This window comes from Lepisosteus platostomus, chromosome 27, assembly GCF_059453375.1.
Source record: "Lepisosteus platostomus isolate fLepPlt1 chromosome 27, fLepPlt1.hap1, whole genome shotgun sequence".
NCBI classification, from domain to species: Eukaryota; Metazoa; Chordata; class Actinopteri; order Semionotiformes; family Lepisosteidae; genus Lepisosteus; species Lepisosteus platostomus.
Window position 1 is genome coordinate 13,332,603 of NC_142637.1, and position 11,038 is coordinate 13,343,640.

The 11,038-nt window shown below is 41.0% G+C and overlaps 1 long non-coding RNA gene across 1 annotated transcript; it reads left to right on the forward strand.

The window, feature by feature from the left end:
• Positions 1 to 1,684: 1,684 nt before the first annotated feature.
• Positions 1,685 to 3,077, forward strand: LOC148639349 (uncharacterized). The gene is made up of 2 exons (XR_015930840.1): positions 1,685 to 2,275; positions 2,679 to 3,077. It is a non-coding gene; the product is annotated as an uncharacterized LOC148639349 (long non-coding RNA).
• Positions 3,078 to 11,038: the final 7,961 nt, after the last annotated feature.

Consider the following 11,038-nt stretch of genomic DNA (forward strand, 5'->3'; position numbering starts at 1 on the left):
TAATGATGATTATTGTACTTTATAACTAGCAAAATCCCCATATCCTGTTCATTGCCCCATTTCCGGTCATGTGGATTGACTTATGCCTGAAGTGGTTAATTCTCACCTTGACATCTCGTAGAACAACTGAATCTCTACCAAGGGTGAATGTGTCCTTCCTCTTAATGTCTAAAAGAAAAGGTTAAAATTCATTGAAGCAAAATGCAACAACCCAAAATGTTGGGGAGGTCGTTTCCACAGTTATTTCATAAGACAGTGCTTGGAGTGAAACTACATGACCATGGTGAAGAAGTAAAAACACTTTACCTTGTTCCTCCTGACTGATGTCCTTATGCGTGTTTTGCACAGTTGAGCGTTTTGTGTCTTGTCGTCTGTGTAGGCAACAGCCCTCTTCCCTGGGATAGAACTAGATGATATTTAGACACGTTAATTTGACTTCTCCATTGCTCACATTGATGTGGATATGATTATAATGCTCTGTTTTGTGGGCTTCCCAAGAAAACAATAAATCCCTTACTACTTGTTCGAAATGCAGTAGCACAGATCCTAACAAATACAAGAAAGAGAATATCATTCCTGTTTTGAAAAAACTTCACTGGTCACCTGTATTATCTAGGATAAATTTGAAAGTTCTTTTACTTGTTTTTAAAGCTTTAAGCGACCTAGCACGTCTGTACCTTACTGAATGTCTGTCTTCATATGTTCCTATACGTGACCTGAGATCTGCACATACTGGCCTACTGCAAATACCACATGTGAAATGCAGAAAGAGTGGAGAGGCTGCTTTTTGTTTTTATGCTTCTAAATTATGAAACTCACTTCCACTTTTTATTAGGCAGTCAAGCTCGGTACATTGTTTTAAAAAACATTTGAAAATGTTGCTTTTAGTTAAAGTGGTTCTTTGTTCTTTCTATTTCTGTTTCTTTTTTTAGTTCTCTTTAATTGTTCTTATTTTATTACGACTTTCCTAATTTTTATTTATTTAATTGACATGTATGTTGCTTTACTGTATTGCTGTATTTTCCTTGACAACTGAAAGTATATCTCTCAATTTTAATATTTTATTTTTACGCTTGCTTTTTAAAGCACCAAAGCACTATTTGTATGAAAGGTGCTCTATAAATAAAGTTTATTATTATTATTATTTTTAATATTATTATTATACTTTGTTACATTTTTGGTTAGGACAAAGATTCTAATAGAGGTGGCCTCTTTTACCCCGTTCCAAAAAATTGGAAAACTACCTTCAGGATACACTGACCAGGATGACCATCTACTGTCTCCTCTAACTGTGTATTGTCATCATGCATATCTTGTGTATTATTTATTGTAGTTGGTTTTGTCATTCTGTAAAGAAGCCACCTTTCAAGGCACTATATAAAATAATGTTTGTTATTATTATTTACATTTTTCATCGTAAAATCTGGCGAAGAGTCTTAAGAGAATATCAAAGAACACGTTGCTCTTACCTTTCCATTCCAAGAAATGCCCTCAGCTCGGATTGCAGAGATTGACCTCTCTGTCTCAAATTCTGAGAAACATAGACTCGATTGAAAAATGACCATTTCCTAAGATTCACATAACATCACCAGTCAACATTTGCCACTTGACATTGAAGAATGATGTGAAGACGGGGGTTTGAATTTAATCCTTTCTGTAGGGGGTTTAGACTTCTAAGTCACAGGCTGGGGTTTATGGCAGGAAAGGGGGTTAACTGATAAGGACTGCAGATGCAAGCTAGGAACCCCCTTGGGTGTAATCTTAAACTGACCATTTGTCCAGAACATCGTAAACTGGCCAAATACCATGAACCCCCCTCTTTACCATCAGACCGAGTGACGTCAGAAACGGAGAAGAAAACACTATATAACCCAAAAGTTTGTAACAGTACGGCTAACAATACTTCGGTTTTGTTGTTTCTTGCGGGAAACAAGACTTCGGCTTTATTGTTCCTTGCATGCAATAAACTCATTTGTTTTACTTCATCTCGGGATCAAGAACCTTATTTCTTCTGTTACAACAGTCCCCTACAAGTCTGATGTGCCCTACCGCTGAGCAATTTCCATATGAGAATAGCCAGAGTGGAAACCCTCAGCTGGTGCCCTGTGAACTGTGTCACAGGAAGTTTGCTGTAGAGAGGTTGGAGAAACACAGCAAGATCTGCAAGAAGCTTCAGAATTCAAAGAGGAAGGTTTTTGACTCTTTCAAGCACAGGGCCAAGGGAACAGAACTGGAGACATACATCCATAAGAAGAAGGTTAGACCGCCAATCGTGGTAAGGGCTATCCTTAAACTCTTTCCAAGCTTCCCTTGTTTTCTCCTAGAGTCAGACTCAGCTTATAAATCAATGTAAACAATAAATAAGTGTTTTATGAAGTACTCTTCTGAAAAACTGCCGCAAAGGCACATTTGCCAGACAGAATAAATGGGTCTTAGTGACTTCTGAATTCTGTTGTAAAAATCTACATGAGATATCAAGCAAATAGCACTCACGGGAAACAAAACCATAACTAAATTGTACTCTCTACCCAATGACATGAAAGGTAGGCCCAGAAAGCTAAGTTATTACTATATGATATTTTCTTGCCTTGTGAATGGTTTGCGACCAGACTGTGTACGCAGTGCTAGTCTGGACTTTTTCTGGAAGCTGTTTCATTGGTTTCATTTCCTGTTCCCAGCTGAGAAAGAACAACTGGAGGCAGAAGCACGAGGATTTCATTCGGAGCATCAAATAGGCCAGGGAGGTGCAGCAGGTGATCACGCAAGGAGGGAAGGTTGTGAACCTGCCCCAGCCCCCCGCGAATCCAAACCCCGACTACGTGCCCTGCCCTCACTGCGGCCGGCGCTTTGCCCCCAGGCCGGCACAGAGGCACATCCCCAAGTGTCAGCACATCAGGAGCCGCCCTCCTCCTCCTCCTCACAGATGAAAACTGATGTGAAGAAGAGTAAAAGAGTCATGATCTTGGCTCACGACTCACGTCCTGCTTTTTCTTTTTAGAAATATATTTAGCACAGTTCATCCGTATGATGATAAAAAAAATGTTACCTTGTTTTAATAAAATGATTTTTTTTTGGTGGACTGGTGTTTGCGTAACTGTGGTTATTTCAGTTTTTTTCCCTTGCGAAAATGTGTGTCGACCGTGAAAATAAATTTCAAGCTGTTCTTATCATTCATACACCTTGACCTCCTAAAAATAATTGTTCAACCTGGAACGTACAATTAGCAGGCAATAGAACAGGTCACATTGGCCTTGGAACCATCAAAAAGTAGTATTCACACATTCTCTGCATCAATTTTCCTTTAAAACAACTGAAAAAGCAAGGTAAAGTGTGATTGATTTTTTTAATGAAAGTTATTTGATTTAATTTATTTAATTTTCATAATATTTGAAATATGTTGGGATTAATATGACTCAATATTATCTGCAGCTCTTACACTCCAGGCACCTGATAAAGTGGAACACAGTGTCTTTGCCTTACATGGCGCTCAGCTCTTCCTCAATCCCAGCAGAAGCAGCAGCCTCCGGGTCCTGCCTCATGCACAGCTTAAAATGCAACACCGAGTAATACAACAAACAACAGGGAAAACCATTCACGATCAGACACATCCGTTGATTGCTGGCTCTCAGTAAAGGGACATTGCTGTGGTCCACGCATGAATCTGTTTTCTAAGTGCCTTATCCAATACAGTGTTGAGGCCAGTTTTCCCAGAAGCCATCTAAAGGGGAACACACAATAACTTGTAAAACCTCCAATTTACATCACAAAATAGACTACATTTCAAGGTTAAAGAATTACCATGTTCTGCGATTCAGAACGAGGCAGCAAAACTTCCTGTAATCTGATGTGGCCCTGTGACATTGTAAAGGAGCAGGCTTGTGAATACATCTCGTTTAATCCAATGGAAATATTGCTCTCAACTTTTTTACGTTTTTGCCAATAAATAATATTACATTGTTAACTCTGCATAAAGAACCTTGGAATGGAACGTTTTTTGCAGTGAAATGTTTGCTGCATAACCTATACCTTTTCTCTCCTACATCACATTGCATTAGTCATTACAGTGATTAGTGAGCAGGAAGGGCTGCATCACATCGCAATTTGTGTGGAACTTGAATGCGAATTTGTTACAACATGGCGTAACTTACAGTACTTTCACAAAATTCATGATTTTGTGCTCAATTTTGAGTTTGTAAAGTTTTTCTATAATGTCAATGATTTTATTTTGTGACTGAAATTAAATACTTTTGTGTCTGCAAAATTGGGACTGTAGTTCCACCTTAACCTACTAGTACTGTATGTCTTTGGACTGTGGGAAGAAACTGGAGCACCTGGAAGAAATCCACACAAATGAAGGGAGAACATACAATTCCATCCAGACTGCACCCCAGGAATTGAACCCAGGACCCCAGCTCTGTGAACCACAGTGCCACCTCATTGCTATAGTCACTATAATTAATGTCAAAACTCATTTGCAAATGAGCAGCCTGGGATCCAAAAGGATCAAGACAAGGATCCAAGCAAAGCACTATCCCAAAGCTTGGCTTTGTACAGTATATCATACAGGGCTTGATGCAGAAGGCAGATAATCTAAGTCCATGCAATAATTGCTAAGGGAAAGTGACTTTGTGTTTTTGGAGGTAAGTCACTCAACATGGAGCTGTGTTAGTGAAATGATTGTTCTGATGTACGGCTGATGTCCAAACACTGAAAACATGATTGTGTATGCAATCGCACTCCCGAGCTCCATTGGGTATGGTTAAAATAACTTTTTATAGTTCATCACATTCAAAGTGTGTGTACCTGATGAAAGTGTAACACATTTGGAGGAGTTATTCAGGATTTTCTTTCATTCAACTATTTCAAGACCCATTATTTTCAGATGTTGTAGTATACGTGAATAATGAAAGGCCTTCATATTACACAATGAAGGAATGACTTCGCAGGTGTGAAGAATAAAAGATTAATTCAGCTCACTTTGGGGAGTTTCACAATGGCCCTCCTTAAAGAAATGTGGGTTTGATTAAAGGAGTGAAGAAAAAGCACTGAATAATATTTGCTTCTGTAAACGTAATCATCTCAAAATATGGTTAAAGAAATTGAAGAAGGTTAAACATAATCCAAAACGTATAAGGTCAATTTAAGTACAACCAGAATTCTAGTGTTTATGCAATGCATCTGTGGGTTGATATGAAATACGGCCGTTCTTAAACTAAACGAGGTTATCGAGAGCATATTCCGAGTACGGCTGTGGCCAGTTGTACTGTGAACTGCGAGGACCGTATCTTATCCTGAACTGGCTGTGCGAATACCGTCCTCTGCTGGCAGAAGGAATAGATTACAACGGCACTGTATTGGCGATTAGTCCTATTGCTAGAATATTGAAACAACAAGGAGTCCGCTGAGTCAACCAATGCTGAATAAACAAGTACCTGAAATTCAATAGGATTTTGTGTATTGATTACAAATAGGTGTGAAATTCTCATGTACAGTGGTATTCATGGATTCCTTACACAAGCAGCCGTTGTTATGATACTTTCGTAATCTGAATATAAATCTATCTACTTGAAACTGTAATTATTGAATAGATTAATGTCTTTGAAATGCTTCATTAACTGGGCAGTTTCCATGTTTGGAAATGTTTTTATTTTGATTGCTGATTGCTAGATACTGTATGTTTAATAGGCATTCTGTTAATATTTTCTACAAATAAGACAGTTATGCTGTAGTAAGTTCTATATAAGTTATATAACATAAGTTATATTTTGTTCTGAGGTCAATTTGAATCTCATACTAAATTTCTGGTGTCCTTTTATCTGAGAAACACTACCTGATTGATCACCTGATGCCTAGAAATTAGCATGCACAGTAGCCCAGCGTTTAGCATTGCTAGCTCACAGTGCTGAGGCCCTGGGTACACTTCTGGACCTGGGGTGCTATCTGTATGGAGCTTGTATGTTCTCCCCATGTTTGCATGAGTTTGCTTTGGGTGCTCCGGCTTCCTCCCACAGTTCAAAGAACTACTGGTAGGTTAATTGGCTTCTGGGATAATTGGTGAGTGTCTGTGTCTTCCCTGCATTGGACTACCATCCAGTCCCAGGTATCTCCTGCTTATTACTTTCTGAGGCTCTGGCTCCCCCGTGACCCCCCGACCCCCTGACCACCTGACCCTGAATTGGATGAAGCGGTTAGAAAATGGGTGGTTTCTGTTATGCTCTGGTCATGCTCTGCCATAGCAACAACTTGTAAAAAATGCAGATGCTAGGATTTAACTCAAAGAAGGAGCTCAGATCACTGTGTTGGCATCACTGTACAGGTGTCCGGTGTGTTTTAGAACATATGTTAAAATCTTATTTACTAACTTCTAGACTTTTTACCCCCCATATCAGTCTGCAGGTGCACAGTGGTCTGTGGACACCCTCCTTGCTCTGTCGTAAAACAGGAAATAAAAAGCAACTGGTTTTGACTTTAATGCACTGAGACTGTGGAACTCACAGAACTCTCTTGTCAGAAAGGCAGCTTCTAACAGCTTTTAAGTGAAGACTAAGAACACTTTTCTATTTTATTAAAATAGATTATATATGTTTTGTTTAAATATATGTTATAAATGTTAAAACGACAGCTCGTATAAGCTTGTATTTTTACCTTTCGATCATTTTTATAATTGCTTTGAGTTGCTTTTACCATGATAAACAGTACAAAATATGAGGTGTTGAACTTGTCAAAATTTTTAAAGCGCTTTATGACGTAAAGTGTGATGACAGTCCTTGGCGGTCTATGTAACAATTCTTCTTGAAGTAGGTCATCGGGCCAACAGTATATAAACATTACAGCTCAAGTGCTTTTGTATCTGAACGCTTTTAGGTAAGTAATTTAGCAGCTGTGGTATTAATCGTGATTTTAATGGCAAATTCAATTGCAGGTAAAAAAAAAATGGCAGATAACTTTCTTTCTTGCTTCGTGAAGCGGTCGCGCTATATTATACATATATACCATAATAAGAAACATAATATGTACAGTAGAATTTTTCACTTTAAGCTGGCATTATCCAGAACCGGGTCAGGGCCCGGACCCGGACCGTGCAGTGTGGTCCGTCGGCCTTCTAAAGATGTTTAGGAGATCGAGGCGCCCTTGGATTTGATTAGAAACTTGCATAATTTCTTAACTTGACCCCATTATCCTAAAAAAAAACGGCCAGGCCCAGACCAAAGCATGAAGGCTGCGAGGATCGGGGGACTCTCATTTTTGGTCACAGCGTACAGTAGTAGATCAGTAACCTCTGTTTATCGTGATAACCTTTAATTATTTTCCAGTACTTTTTTAAATGATAAAACACATTGTCTCGCCAGTTTTGCTAAAGATACGGTTTTAGTGTTTACGCATAAATTTGTAAGCCGTAGGTTTAAATCTCGTGTTCTTATTTGCCGCATTTTCATCGTAAGAGAGGCGCTCGTTTGCGATTTACGCGCTGAATATTGTAAGCAGAGGAGCCTTAAGGCACAGCCTCGCCTTAACACCATCGTTTGCATTGTTATTGTCATCCAGAACAGCAGTCGTAAGAAAATGAATCTGTGGCGGCTCCGAACATTAAAAAAACTATATCTAGACTGCAAATACATCCCAATCTTACTATCAACACGTTTTAAGAGCGCTCTCCTTTCCACCGGTATACAAGCTAAGAGAGAAATGTTGGAAATCCCATCTGAAGTAGCCCTCGTCTCAGCTTCGGAGCTGTGAGCGATGGGGATCATAATTAAAAGGGGTACAGTTACTTTGAAAATGTGTATGTGATACTTAAATTTAAATAAAATAAAAAGATAAATTATATAACACAGACTGCTATCAATGTCCATGTGTTTAAGACGTATGAATCGGTTTTAAAACAGGCACACCCCTTTACTTCTCACAAATCCAACTGGAGTCTCAGTCCGTCGTCGCGATGAATTAGGAGCTCAGATGTAGGCTAAGTGATTGCAATTTACTTATTTAAAAGAACCACTTCAAATCAAAAGGGAGACATTTTGTAATGGTAGTTATCGTATTATACAGTATACGTAATTGAAGATATACAGTACATAAAGGGTATGAAAAGGTGTGAGCTTTTTCTGTATATTTAATATTTTATCTGACCCATTTGTAGAAACCGCCTACTCAGATTTAGTTAAGTGGTCTGCCACCATAAAGACAGAAAAATATAATGACACCCTGTTACATTAACTGTAAAATAAACGCCGTAACTGCGGCCATATGAAAATTTGGATAAAGATTATACAAACATCCTAAGGAGCTCTATGACATATGAGCGTCGTAATAATGGTTGGTGACCTGACGTAACAGTGCTCCCTGAATTACGTGATCTGTATATACCCAAATACAGATATATCACATAGGGAGATGCAGTCAAACATTGCATTGCTATCGTCGTGGTGAACTATTTCCCAAGATACAGCTTCTGAAGGACACCTTCCAAGAGAAACTGATGCAGGAAAAGGAGAAAAAAATGATCGCCATATACAATCGGCGGCAGGAAGCAGCTCTACAGAAGATGAGAAAATCTTTCCAATATGTCAAATACGCTGCGGAGAAGAAGACGGGGAACAGCTATCGCTTCCAAGCCCAACAGGGCCCCGAGAAGAACATTGTGGGGTATGATCGGTCTTACCCCCTGAAGCCTATGGGTAACAGGAAAGTCTCCGGCCCTGGTGAGGTTCGGGCTGTGGACCGCCCGGACGCACAGAGTGATTCCTTGTTTGCCCCCACCCCGCCTCAGGATGGTCATGAGAGGCCCCGCGAGAGGCCGGACAGGAGGGGCTCAAGAGTACGCAAACCTAAGGACAGGACTGTCCTCCCCATGGTGGCGACCCCTCCAGGGCAATGCCCTTCTCATGCCAATGGGAAGGAGCACTTTCAGTTGCAAGAGGAGGTACGAAAAGTGGCTGAGGCAGAGGCCGCGCTGAAGGAGGAGCATCGCCAGAGGGAGGCCAGCCTGCAGGATGAGATGCGCCAGAAGGAGGCCATGATGAAGGACGAGATTCGCCAGAAGGAGGCCATGATGCAGGCGAAGCTCTTCAGAGCTCAGGAGGAGCTGAGGATGGTTCAGAGAGAGATGGAAGACTCCAGAGAGGTGGCCGGAAGGGAAAATAGAGGACTCCTGACCCGAAGGAAGACACTCCAGGCGAGGCAGAGCGAGCTTGGCCCCAGAGGACTGTGGGCCAAACACCGCTCTAAGGCCGTGCCTCTTCTGACCTGCAGAATGGAGAAGCAAAAAGCCTTCACTCCAAGGAAAGCCCTTCCTTTCAGAGGAGACAACCTTGATTATGCTTCTCCAATGGAAGATGGCGGATGCGCAGAATCGCACTTTCCCTCTGCGCTTTCCCATCAGGAGAGACGTCAAGTGAGCCCTTGCAGCCGTGGGCTAGAAGACGTCCCCTGTGGAAGGACAAAGTATCTCAAGAAAGCAAGGCTCCCTGAAAGCGACGTGTCAGCGGCACAGGCCGCGCAGGCCCACTTCAGAAATAACACCGCATGTCTGGATGAACAAACTCTGTCAGTGGAAAACAGATATTTGTCCCCTACAAGTCTGATGTGCCCTACCGCTGAGCAATTTCCATATGAGAATAGCCAGAGTGGAAACCCTCAGCTGGTGCCCTGTGAACTGTGTCAGAATAAATGGATCTTAGTGACTTCTGAATTCTGTTGTAAGAATCTACATGAGATATCAAGCAAATAGCACTCACAGGAAACAAAACCATAACTAAATTGTACTCTCTACCCAATGACCTGAAAGGTAGCCCCAGAAAGCTAAGTTATTACTGTATTGATATTTTCTTGCCTTGTGAATGGTTTGTGACCAGACTGTGTACGCAGTGCTAGTCTGGACTTTTTCTGGAAGCTGTTTATTGGTTTCATTTCCTGTTCCCAGCTGAGAAAGAACAACTGGAGGCAGAAGCACGAGGATTTCATTCGGAGCATCAAACAGGCCAGGGAGGTGCAGCAGGTGATCACGCAAGGAGGGAAGGTTGTGAACCTGCCCCAGCCCCCCGCGAATCCAAACCCCGACTACGTGCCCTGCCCTCACTGCGGCCAGCGCTTTGCCCCTAGGCCGGCACAGAGGCACATCCCCAAGTGTCAGCACATCAGGAGCAGCCCTCCTCCTCCTCCTCGCAGATGAAAACTGATATGAAGAAGAGTAAAAGAGTCATGATCTTGGCTCACGACTCACGTCCTGCTTTTTCTTTTTAGAAATATATTTAGCACGGTTCATCTGTATGATGATAAAAAAAATGTTACCTTGTTTTAATAAAATGATTTTTTTTTTGGTGGACTGGTGTTTGCGTAACTGTGGTTATTTCAGTTTTTTTCCCTTGCGAAAATGGGTGTCGACCGTGAAAATAAATTTCAAGCTGTTCTTATCATTCATACACCTTGACCTCCTAAAAATAATTGTTCAACCTGGAACGTACAATTAGCAGGCAATAGAACAGGTCACATTGGCCTTGGAACCATCAAAAAGTAGTATTCACACATTCTCGGCATCAATTTTCCTTAAAAACAACTGAAAAAGCAAGGTAAAGAGTGATTGATTTTTTTAATGAAAGTTATTTGATTTAATTTATTTAATTTTCATAATATTTGAAATATGTTGGGATTAATGTGACTCAATATTATCTGCAGCTCTTACACTCCAGGCACCTGATAAAGTGGAACGCAGTGTCTTTGCCTTACATGGCGCTCAGCTCTTCCTCAATCCCAGCAGAAGCAGCAGCCTCCGGGTCCTGCCTCATGCACAGCTTAAAATGCAACACCGAGTAATACAACAAACAACAGGGAAAACCATTCACGATCAGACGCATCCGTTGATTGCTGGCTCTCAGTAAAGGGACATTGCTGTGGTCCACGCATGAATCTGTTTTCTAAGTGCCTTATCCAATACAATGTTGAGGCCAGTTTTCCCAGAAGCCAATTAAAGGGGAACACACAATAACTTGTAAAACCTCCAATTTACATCACAAAATAGACTACATTTCAAGGTTAAAGA